Consider the following 13,086-nt stretch of genomic DNA (forward strand, 5'->3'; position numbering starts at 1 on the left):
GAAAAGAGTCTGGCCCCGTCCTCCTGACACCCACCCTGCAGATATTTATAAACATTTATAAGGTCCCCTCTCAGCCTTCTCTTCTTCAGGCTGAACAAGCCCAGCTCCCTCAGCCTTTCCTCGTAGGAGAGATGCTCCAGTCCCCTCATTATCCTCGTAGCCCTCCACTGGACTCTCTCCAGTAGCTCTTCATCTTTCTTGAACTGGGGAGCCCAGAACTGGACTCACTACTCCAGATGAGGCCTCACTAGGGCAGTGTAGAGGGGAAGGAGAACCTCCCTCGACCTGCTGGCCACACTCCTCCTAATGCACCCCAGGATCTCATTGGCCTTCTTGGCAGCCAGGGCACACTGCTGGCTCATGGGTTAACCTGTCGTCCACCAGCACTCCCAGGTCCCTCTCCACAGAGCTGCTCTCCAGCAGGTCCGCCCCAAGCCTGTACTGGTGCCTGGGGTTGTTCCTCCCCAGGTGCAGGACCCTGCCCTTGCCCTTGTTGAACCTCATCAGGTTCCTCTCTGCCCAACTTTCCAGCCTGTCGAGGTCACGCTGAATGGCAGCACAGCCTTCTGGTGTATCTACCACACCTCCCAGTTTCGTGTGGTCCATGTAAGAATAATCATATAGCAGAACCTGCTTCAAAAAGGGTGAGTCAGCCCCAAAGAGGATACAGAGAACCCTGCAGAGTCCAAGGCCATCCATCTCTCAGTGACTGTGGATGTTTCTCACCATTCCTGTTATTCCTGAAATTGCAAGATCAATATTGTCCTCATCAGTTCCAAGCAACAAAGCTTATTCATGCTGTGGAGAGACAATTTTTATTTTTCTGCTAGTATTTAAAGAAAACAGGGGAAAATGTACAAAATGCCTCATCCATTGACTGCTTAAGTCAACAGGAAGACTTCCATTTGAGGTCCAAAGTGTCTTGCTACTTTGGATCTGCAAAATGAATTATGTCACATCTAGACAGATAATCGACTTTTTAGATTACAACTATAATGTGTTTTCATATCAACCTTACCAGCTGCAACAGGGAAACCCTGAACAGTCTCGTAATAGATATATACCACTTCTTTACCTCTTTTCCTTCTTCCTGTTGCTCACATACAGAAATCCAGCTGTCCTTAGCACGCCCAGTACTTGATGACAGGGATTTTAAAGAAACAAAAAAAAGTTTATTAGAGGTACCTTACCTCTTGATAAAGCCAAGTTATACTCATTCCTTTGAAAATAAATGCTATGACTAAGACATCATTTGCAACACCATAATAGAAACCCATTGCTTAGATCTTAACCCTCTGTGACACATGCAGAGTGTCAAACAATGGAACACTCTGAATTTGCGAAGAGCATTAGTCATCCTTACCTCTGATTCTGCTTTTTCTAGCAAAACCTTTTTAACACAGAAGTTGTCCCTCAGTTCTCTTAGAAGATAATCAAATGATTAAAATTGTCTTTCAAAATTCCAGTCTCATTACATACGTGATATTTGTCTCTTTGGACCATTTCTAAATCTGACATCATTAACACCGCAAACTGATTACGAGGATGTCTAAAAGCATGTGGGGAGTTCTTTCTGAAGCTTGAAGAATAGGGTTACATTTCAGAAAAAAATACAAGCCTTCCACTGAAATGCTCTTTGTCATCATCAGAACATGAAACTTCAGAGAGTGCACTAAGTATACAGAGCAGAGCAAGAACGCTGCACTGAAAAATTAATGAAAGTGAAATAGATTGGTTTATTTCTAATCAGGAACAGTGGTTGACTAGAACAAGCAGGTTTCACTGAAGATTCACTACTGGGAATTCTGCTACATTGCTTTTCATGAAATATTTCTAAGATCAAGGACACAATACCCTGGAAGTTAATAGAACAGGAAAAGAGAAAAGAAAAGGGAGGTTTCAGTGGCTTGTCACACAAAAGGCTGACATAAAAAAAAAACCCCAGGTCTGCCTGGATTATTAAATCATTGCTTGGTGAAAGTGCAGTATTATAAATGTTATAAAGCACAGGGAATATAGTCATACAGTTCAGATTTAACTAATTTTCTTTGCATTCTGTGGGAAACAATGCTTGATACAGACTGTTAATACGTTTTATTGAAGGTTTTGCCCTGGGACTTCAGTTAACGTAATTCACTAAAAGGAGGGAAAAGGGATTCTAACTCCACTGGCCAAGACCTACAGATAAAACAGTTTTCCAAAAGTAAGCTATGCCATCCAGCAGTGGAGCTGGCTGGAATAATCTAACTTTGGAGGCATACAGTGTAGATGACTACTTCTGAGCCAGTCATTCAAGTCTTCTTTCTACGACGTGCAGAGGCACAACTCATCAGACCTAACCTAGATGTCCCAGGAAAAGGATGAATGTGTGCCATGCCAAGACCTGCAGTAGCTAGCTAAAATGTAAAAGTATTCATCAGTATATGCAGATTAGCATCATCTCTGGTGTCCATGAAAAAGAAATCAGATAACTTTGTATGCTGCAAAGAGGCTTGCTGTAATACTTATTACAAACAGCCCTGTACAGTAAAACCATAGCTGTTTCTTATCTCACTGTACCCTAACGGTCTGGGAAAAAAGCCAATGAAAGTTGCTGAAAAACTCCCATTGATTTCTGAAATCACAGGATGCAGCTCTTAATGATCGGTTCTGGAGCATGATGAAGAAGAACCTGCACGCAGAGATGTGACAGCTACCAGCTAGCACCTTCAGTAAAAAAAAGAAACATGTTGGCATTTATCTAGTTCTTCCAAGGATACCAGTGTGTGAGTTTATGAAGGACAAGTAAACTACAGAGCTACATTAAGACATAGGTACCCAGCAAATCAATAGCAGAGTCAGAAATCTAACTCAAGAGAAATATCTCATTTCCTTTCCCATAACTACTGATTTATAACAGTATAGGTAGTTATAGAGTAGTTTCTGAAACTACATAAAAATATATGTTGTAAGGGATGACTGTCAAGCTCATTGAATCCAGATACACAAATCAAACAATTGTGCTTGTCTTCCTACTTCTGCCTTTAACTATGGGTTACATTATATTTCCCCCTCTGTATTTTTGTTTCTGCATTGGCAAGATGGTGACTTCCTTCCCCCACCATCTATAACACTGCTTAATTTAAACTGTAAAGTGCTTTGAGACCCTTGCATGAAAGTATAGGGAAACATAAAATACTCTTGTTTCTAAGCTTATCATTACTGTGAAACAAAATAGCTATTTCAAAGCCATGCTGGGAACTTATTATTTTAATTTTGACTGCTTTGACGTTGTGTTGGGTTTCCATTTTAGAGTCTTTATGGGATTTACCGTATTCTCTATTTACAAGGCTATGCTCTTGTAGCAACAAGAGATAACAGACTTCTTACAATTATTGTGGAGAAGGGAAAGGATTAAATCTGGCTGCTCGCTTTATGTCTCAGCAAGGATGGAGAAAGTGAAGAAAAAGAAACTGCAAGGCTCTTCCATTCTTTCTGTGGAGAGATGTCTCCTACGGAACAGCAGAGTTTCTGGGTGCTCATCTCTACTAAACTGAAGCCATAGCATTGCAGCCTACATTTTAATTCCTAAGAAGGGCAAAACAAGAGAGAGGTTAGCAAAATGAAAATTTAAACTTGGTCAAATATTTCCTTTGGTTTTGAGGCCAAGAAGTTTCTGAAGTTTATTTCTCTTTCTTTCACAGAAGAGAATTTAGAGCTCAGACACACTGACTGGAATGGAAGAGTAATCAGTCAGAAAGAACAAATAAATTTTGTGTCTGCCTCTGTGAGTGGGGAAAATAATTGAAAGCATGACTGCTTATGCAGTTCCTCTACAACTTCAAAAGTGTACAAAATCACAGAAAAGGGAATGCCATCTGTTTGTTGTTAGGGTCATGTCTTTTATTTTCCTACTTATATTCCCACTGAAAGCAATGAGAAGTTTTCAACCCTCCGTAATGGAAATGACATAACTTCATTTTCTCTCCTATGTTCAGGTTACAGTAGGCTTTATTCTGCATCTTCCTCTTCTCCTGAGTGAGTTTAAGTCTTTGTTAACTAGCACCTTTGAACACCATCTATAAAACAGCACAAAAGTGGCAAAAAATGGTCACCACCTTGTAAGAGAAGGAATGTGACCATAAGGAGAACTAGTGGACCTCCCTCAGGTCTGAATGTTTGCATCGAGAAGATTATTAAAAGCAAAGCCACTGCAATAACACAGAATGTGCCCTTGGCGTAATGAAAGCAAGATGTAAAAATGTGTTGGTGAGAGGGGTGGCTTTGAAGCAGCTGCAGCCCAAGCTCTATAATAATATCCAAAGGAGGATATGCTGGTAATGGAAGTGTGCCTTGTCTAACTTCAACTATTCATCTCAAGGGGCGATTTACAAGGTGATAAAAGGTTCCAAGCTGCAAAAGGTACTTTAGGCAGTTAAAAAGCAGCTTTTTATGATCATTTCTTCTGTACAGTACACATTGTTTCATTAATCAAATGCTTATTCTATTAAAACACCAACTCTTTTAGCTGGTGGGACAACAAGTTTTACTACCATGAAATGGCATTAAAAGCCACAGACTTCCCAGCTAAGCCTTTGTAATGATTCTAACACAGCCCAAGTGTGGCTGTCTCCAGCGGGATACCTGAACGGCATGTCTGCTCCTTGGCAAGTTTCTTGGCGTGCTTCAGTTCTCAAGGCCATGTCGCCCTTTCCAAGCAAGAAAGCACGCAGGGCACACGTGCACTCCCTAAAGCAGAGCAAAACACGCGGCTCACATCAAATATGACTCTGTCAGCATTAAATTGCCCATTAAATGGGCATTAAAACCCAAGTACAGCTGTGCCAAAGGGAAAACTTCTACTCACAAAGACCATTGCAACGCTTTAAAAATTCCAGCTTTTTCATGTCCTAGAGGTCCAAAATCCAACTCTCACACGAAGAGCTGTAGATCTGGAGACCTGGTGCATGAACCAAAATAAATAAACAAACTTTTGAAAAAACCTTTGTCAGCTCTCTTTTTAGTCCTTGAAAGAGCTTTCCCAAATCAAGGGTGCCACAGACCTCTGGCTAGGACACTCCTTTGGTTTTTTACTCCCTAAATCATCAGATTACTAAAGAAAGGAAAGTGATTCTATATTTTGTAAATCTAGCCCCAAAATAGAAAGCACTTAGATTCCTATACCCTCTTCCACAAAAGAAAGCATTAAATGCAACTCCAACAGGCAGACAAAACTCCAGCAGAGTCTCCCAATCATACTCATAAACTTTGCAGTCAACTTAGGCATGGGAAATATCCTTTACGTCAAGCAGAGAAGTAGAATGAAACAACAGATAATTGGAGTCCATGTAGCTGGACTCAGAGAGAGGGAAGGAGGGAGGGGATGGGGAAAAGACCTGGTTGTTTATTTGCACAGCAACCACAATGACCAACAGGCAATTTAAACTCGCATTTTAATGAACTTATAATGTTAACATAGTAACTATACTAATAAAGAAGAAAAAATGAATCATGATAATACAGCAGCTTCCAGGGGCTTATTAGTCTAAATCCACATGGAATTAACTTTAAACAAAATCAGCGTAGATACATTACAAAATACAGACTGGAAAAGTAATTTAAATTTACCAATTACCCACGGCATGTTTCAGAGGTACTGCTGAAGTTCAAGTTATTTTGCTAAGACTTATAACCAAAATCCTGTAAATGCTTGTGCGGGTTAAATATAAGTCAAAATAAATATGTTTCAGAAAAAAATATCATAATAGCATTCATAAAATTTCAAGGAATTAACATTGGATATTTAAATATCCAAATAAGTTAAACACCAAATCACCATCCTAACACAAGACAAACAGATTGTTCTATTCAGATAAACAAAAACAGTGACATTTTGGGCCCCTCACTACATGCAGGACATGGAGGTGCTGGAGTGTGTCCAGAGAAGGGCAGCGAGGCTGGTGAGGGGTCTGGAGAACAAGTCTGATGAGGAGCGGCTGAGGGAGCTGGGGCTGTTCAGTCTGCAGAAGAGGAGGCTGAGGGGAGACCTTCTCGCTCTCTACAACTACCTAAAACAAGGGTGTAGTGAGGTGGGTGTTGGTCTCTTCTCCCAGGCAACTAGCCGTAGGACAAGAGGCAATGGCCTCAAGTTGTGTCCGGGGAGATGTAGATTGGATATTAGGAAAAATTTCTGTACTGAAAGCATGGTCAGGCATTGGAACAGGCTGCCCAGGGAGGTGCTTGAGTCACCATCCCTGGAGGTGTCTAAAAAACGTGTAGATGTGGCACTTTGGGACATGGTTTAGTAGGCATGGTGTTGGGCGGACGGTTGGGCTTGATGATCTGAGAGGTTTTTTCCAACCTATGATTCTATGATTCTAAGATTTTCTTGTTATTCTGTGAAGTGGTAGTTTCAATATCAGTACGGAACAATCACATCTTATTACACGTTCAAATCCAGCCACGGCGGGTGGACCATCAACATTTCAAGCAAAACTACTGTGGAAACGCTGCACTTACTAATACTTTACGTAGCTTTGGAGAATCTATCTGAAGTTTGTAAATGACTGTTTTGCACTGTTGTCTGACTATATAGTAGCAGACTCACATTAAAACACGCCACTCATCACTGTGTAAATTGCTTAATTTGTGTGTGAAAGCAATCTGTGTCTCAGTAAGAGGCAAGGTGTCACAACTGCTGCTCAGGATTCAAAAGGATTAACTAGGATACCACAGGGAGGTGGCTACGAGGGAATTCTTTCAAAAGCACTAGCGGCTGAAAAAAAGGCTATACTATTTTAATACAAACTGAAACAACTCTGAAGGCCCTTGGCCAGATGCACAGTGCAGAGCCTGACCCAGATAAGCCCTGATGAAACTAAGTGGGCACAACACCCCTCAAAACAGCCAGCCAGCAGATCAGTCCTCCTGCCCACCCAGTGCATCCAGTCTCCCCTTTCAGTTGACGAGTAACGGTCAAGGAGGCAGCTCTCTTCTCCCAGTCCAGTCAGCACACACAGTTATCCTTAAAGCTGCAGCCTTTCGCTGCCAGCTACGCTTCCTCCTGATGTCTTCACAGCGTAGTACAGTGGAAATCCTCCCCAGCTCTCCCCACAGCCAGGTACACAACCTTGGACGTTGGGGATACAGCATAGACCTTTCTTTCTGCACACTCTCCTTGAGACCCAAAAAATGACAGATGTGCTCAGGAGCACGAGGAAGAAGTTGTTCATTTCTGGCCATGTTTCAAACCACAAGTCACTCTCAATTTTCTGGAAAGCACTATAGAGAACACCACTTTCGCCTCACTGAACACTGGCTGTTACCTTAGCCAGGCTTTCCTCTTACTACTCACACTTTTGCAAGGAACTCCTTACCAAACTCCATGCACCATGAGTATTCAGTTGGCTGTCAAATGTTCTAGCTAGACTTCTCCTCGACACGGTTCATTACACATTAAGAAAGGCAGAGAGAGTTTGAAGTTTATCCTCACCTCTCGGCTCACTAGCCACATGTGCCTCCGCTTTCCAGCTCACTTTTGCAGAGGTAGAACTGAAGCAGTAAGCACAGTCACTAGGACCTCCAGCAGAAGTCCTCTCAAATAAAGTCTGAAAACCACAGCCAAGCTATCTCATCTCTCACTACTTTGGGGGAATCACTGACTAGCTTAAATAAATACCATCACTGAAATGACTAGGAAGAAGAATGGAAGAACATTCAAACATTGGCAGTATCTACTTTGCAAGGGCAAGAGAGGCAACTGAAGTTCCAGGTCTGGCCCCTTTAAGCACATTAGTCATATAGTGCTTTCAGAAAGATTCAACGCTATAGCCACTCCTTGAATCTCGGATTTCAAAAGGTAGATGTCCATTTTGAATTGTCACCCAAAATATTCCCCTTACCCCACATGTTTTATTCTTGGGAGGCATCTATAAGGCTGGGTTGCTATCTGAAAGCAGCTGTTCTATATTATTTGTAAAAATAAATAAATAAACTCTCTCTTAAACAAAATTTATATTTTCTTCCCGTGCTGTCCTGAGAAATACTTCATAATCACAACTTAGAAGCAGAATTTTTCACACATTTCTTCTCTATCAATTATTAGGAAAAGAGACAGTCAAAAATCTGTATCTAGTCCAGTTTCTTCTAGCCCTTGCTGTATATGCCTTTGCCTGTGCAAGGTACCAGTTGTCGTGATCTGGAAGGAACTGACTGCTTATATTCATGTTTAAAATCAATTTTAGTATGAAATACATGAGATCAGACAAAGAAAATATTTAGCAGGATTAAAGCAATCATTTATATTCACATTTTGCTAATATGTTAACTGTACTAACTAAATGTTTAAAAAGGCCTGTTGTTTCTGCAGGCTCAACAGCTCTCTGCTTTCTCAGGAATACTTTAGAGCCATAAATTGTGTCTCATTTTTGCCCAGGTTCACAAATGGCAAAAGGCTACTGCATAGCAAATTACAGACCCACCATTGCTTTCAATTCTCTTCTACTCTTGTACTGCCAGTAATTCAGGCAGTGAAGTTGACACAAGCCCACCTTAGAGACTCTAATATGGTCATAATTTTAAATTAAAAGTAAACTAAATTAATCCAGCTGAATCACTCTTTGACTTAACCATAATATAAGGAGAAATTATAAGCTCAGACTGGTTTATTATGGTTCCTGATTGGTTCACGCAGAGCGAACAAACAAAAAGCAAAAGCGTCCCCTTTTCATGACAAACTTACAAAATACCATAGATGGAACTAGTTACTAGATCCCTCATCTTCAGTCTCAGCAGAAGCTGAGAAGAATACTTGAGACACAATTCAAAATTCATTCACAGATTCATATGTTCATGACCTTCTGCTCAAACTGGAAAGTTCACTTAAACCACAAGTGAAGTAGCACAGCTAGCAATCCGGCAGAGTCAGGTTTTGTGTTTTCATTAATCAGCAGGCTGGCCCCCTTCTGACTCACCCCACTAACCCCTTGAAACTTTATTATTTGTAAAGGGATAATTCTTAAAGTATTTCTCAATGGAGAAATTTCTCACTTTCTACATGTAATTAAACAGAGGAACAGAAGAGCTAAGCGACTGCCAGAGGTCATACAGCAAGCCAAGAAGAAAATATGGTGGCTTTCCTCTGCAAGAGCTGCTTAAATGTTAAAAAATATATGAGCTGAAAGAGAGAACACTAAAATTCCAGAAAAAAAAAAAAACAATGAGCAGAGTTATGAATTATGATTTGGCAGTAGTCAGTTCATGACAGAAAACTTGTCTCTTTTACCCTCATGGTACTGGGGATAAAATACAAAATGATTCAGTGCCAGTCTCCTTGATAAATCGAGCACTAGAAAAGCCCTGAGTGCAAAATTATCTAGCAGATGATAAATTTGCTATAAGAAGTACACTGGCATTAAAAATCAGAAGTCCTATGAGCAAAAAGTTCAACTTTTGTTCACACTTCCTACACCTAAATGTCTATGAGTTTTAATCAGAATTTCTTAATGTGACGTTAGTATGCAATTAAGTTCTGGGTTTTGTTATGTGAAATTCTCAAAAACAACAACATCCTTCTCCGGCAGTTGAAAGCAATTTGTTTAAATCTTGAGGTAAGATTGCATTTCTTCTGAAAAATACCTTCAATAAACTTTCAGACTGAATATGATTTCGGATTAGATGCCCTTGAACGTATCAGAGATTATAACAGAGATATGCTAGCTGGCGTTTATGCTACAGTATCTACAGATATTTCATGATATACACTCCTAGGAAGTAAACAGCTAACTTTTATGCCATAACTTATTTTGCCTAAAAACACTTTTCTTATTTTAGGAGTCAATTAATAACTGGCTGTCCAGGTTTCGGCTGGGATACAGTTGATTTTCCTCCCAGTAGCTGCTGTGTTTTGGATTTAGTACAAGAAGAATGTCGATAACACTGATATTTCTAGTTATTGCTTTGAAAGCAAGGACTTTTTCCAGTTTCTCATATTCAGCTAATGAGCAGGTGTGCAGGAGCTGGGAGGGAGTATGGCCAGACATATAGCCCAGCTGGCCAGTGGAAATATTCCATACCATGGACATCATGCTCAGCTTAGGAATGAGGGGTGGCCAGGGGACAGGAATCGATCTGCTTTTCTCTTTGCTGTGAGTTTGAATCCTCTCTGGTGCAGGCGTTTGAACTTTTTCAGGAGTTTTTCAAAATTCGCAAAATCGGAGAGTTCAAGGTTCCACGATCACTGCTTGGGGACTGACCGTGAATCAGTCATCAGGTGGAGAGAAAATTGTATTGTATATAGTTTGGTTTGCATATTCATTATTATCATTTTTATTACTACTATTACTATTAGTAGTATTAGTATTTACTTTGTTATCATATTAAACTGTCTTTATCTCAGCCCACGAGTTTCCCTTTCTGCCCTTTTCCCCTCCCCACCCTGCTGGGCAGGAAGGGGAGGGGTGAGCGAGCGGCTGTCGGGTCCCAGTTGCCGGATGTCAGGTTAGACCGCAATACTGGTCTTAATTTTTATCTTATGCCAAAAAACACCAGAAATCTGTCAGAAACAACACCTTCATGACTAGCAATATTGCTACTGCTAAATTAGTAACTTCATGAAATTCACCCAAAGGACAAGGTGATGGAAGATTGTAGGCATTCGCTACCTGCACCTTTTGGAAGTTAAAACTGAACTGGTTTACTCACGAAGAAGGCAGCCCTAAGGTATCACAAGAAAGTAACAAAGAGCAAAGTACTATCTCTAGAAATAATGCCTACCATGAGAAAAAAATGGCAGTGTGGGAAAACAGTTTCACTTTGCAGAAATAAAAATGCACACCAAACAACTGCTTTTAACCTCAAAGTTGTGGGGCCAGTACATGCCGTAGCTAACCCCGGGCCTCTGGCCTCCTCTCCCATTGTGACTGGGAATCTTGCACCACAACCCTTTTCAGCTGGGCACCTTCCTGATGGGACTGAGGGGAGGAGGAGGAGGAGACAGAGAATATCCTCAAGCACCTTTGCTCCAACCCTCATACACCGAGCACCCAGCACCCTTCTAAGAAAGTAGTGGGAAATGCCAGAAACGCCCTTCCCTCCACATGGCAGATTGCTGCAGAGGGGCACTTCTGGCACTCCTCGGTGCCTGCCTTCTCCATCACCCACCCAACACTCCAGGACCCCCATCTCCCCACCAATCTGCCTTGTGATCCATTCCAAGCCACAGACAGGAGTTTCATTTTTCACAGAGAATTTCAGAAGCTGGAGCTTTAACTCTGTATCAGAATGAAAAAAGATCTGAAGCAGCAAAGTTTTCCACAAAACAGAATGCCCTTTCTCTCCCTTACTGCACTTGAGATGCAAGAAAAAGCTCTCTTCAGAGAAGGAGCAAGAAGAAGGGATCAGTCCTACCATGCTCTACAGCCACACACTGTAGAGGAGACTCAGACTGGCACTGACTTTTTCAGCTGCTCCAGAGTGAGGACACTGGAGTGAGCTGGAGGTTCAGAGATTAAAAGACCAGAGAATCATAGCATGGTTTGGGTTGGAAGGGACCTTTAGAGGTCATCTATTCCAACCCCTGTGCAGTGAGCAGGGACATCTTTAACTAGACCAGGTTGCTCAGAGCACCATCCAACCTGACCTTGAATGTTTCCAGGGATGGGGCACCTACCACCTCTCTGGGCAACTTGTGCCAGTGTTTCACCACCCTCATTTTAAAGAATTTCTTCCATACATCCAGTTTGAATCTGCCCTCTTTTAATTTAAAACCATTACCCCTTGTGCTATCACAACAGGCCCTGCTAAAATGTTTGGCCCTATCTTTCTTACAAGTCCCCTTTAAGTACTGGAAGGACACCCATTCCTACAAGATTAATCAGACCAGGAGAAAACAAGAATTTAGGAAAGTGGATCCGAAGCTTTAAACTGCCTAAAAAGTTCCTTTTAAAATGAATATAATGGCTTAACCACCTTAACAAGTAACCAATACAAGCGCTATGTTCACTTCTATGCATCCATACGTCGTTCCCAATGGTCAGCAATGTTGTACCGCAGTGGAACAGAATTCCTTGTCACCACCTCTACCTGCATCATTTCTCTACCTGCATCATTGTGACATGCTCAAAAGGAAAAAACATGGTAATTATGTTAAATAACTGAAAAGAACTTAGCCAATTGTGTTTAATGATTTTTCTAGTCGTACCTCAGGAAGAATTAATTGAGCTTTCTGTGAATTTAAGGAAGCTAAAACACCAAGCGGAGAAAATTACCACTGCATATAATGCAATCATACCAACATCACTCCCACTGCTAAGTATACTCTTGTCCTTCTCATGCACACGCTGGTTCTACAGTAAGTCTCACAATAACAGGCACTTTCATTCTGCCTGCACAGGTATCGACTAAATTTGTGAAGAAAAGGAAGCTCAGTAACCAAATATATCTCCTGCCCCCAGTGAGATGTGTTCTAGGGTTTCATAATGAACATGTTGCTTAAATGATTAGACTGTCACTTCTCCCAAAAGATTTGAGGCACTTTTATTGAATTTATTTCTCTAAGTTGGAAAAAGCATTGTAAAATTACTTTCTGGCTCATCAAGTTGTTTCGATAACGGCCAAGTATTGACCTGACTTAAAGAAAATAGCTTGTGTCTACACAGTGATGAAGAGGACAGCAGAATGCGGGAGAGCTGTAGGGGCGTGGGTGTTGTCAGAACAGATATAACTCTCGCCTCAGGTCCCATCTCGGACAGTGGCTAGCCTTGGATATGTCCTTTCTTTTTCTCGAAAACTCCACCAGAGACAGACACACGGTGAGCTGTCACACACAGAAATCTCACTCTGCTGATTGAAACCAACTTAAAACTTTGAACTGGAATCATTTCCAAACACTGCTTTTCTAAGGCTTACCTATCATTTGGGGTATTCTTCTCCATAAACACTCATCCTCCTGCAAATTTGCGATAACTTTTTCTGGTTTAGGAGTTTTTGGAGTTTTTTTTTTCATGGAAGCAGTAATTTTCTCCCACTGCCACTACTATATCAGTTCTTTCCCCAAGAAAATGGAAACATTTCACCTAAACCACTTTTTAATTCCTTTTTTTGGGAGAA

The sequence above is a fragment of the Opisthocomus hoazin genome, chromosome 5 (assembly GCF_030867145.1).
Source record: "Opisthocomus hoazin isolate bOpiHoa1 chromosome 5, bOpiHoa1.hap1, whole genome shotgun sequence".
Taxonomy (NCBI): domain Eukaryota; kingdom Metazoa; phylum Chordata; class Aves; order Opisthocomiformes; family Opisthocomidae; genus Opisthocomus; species Opisthocomus hoazin.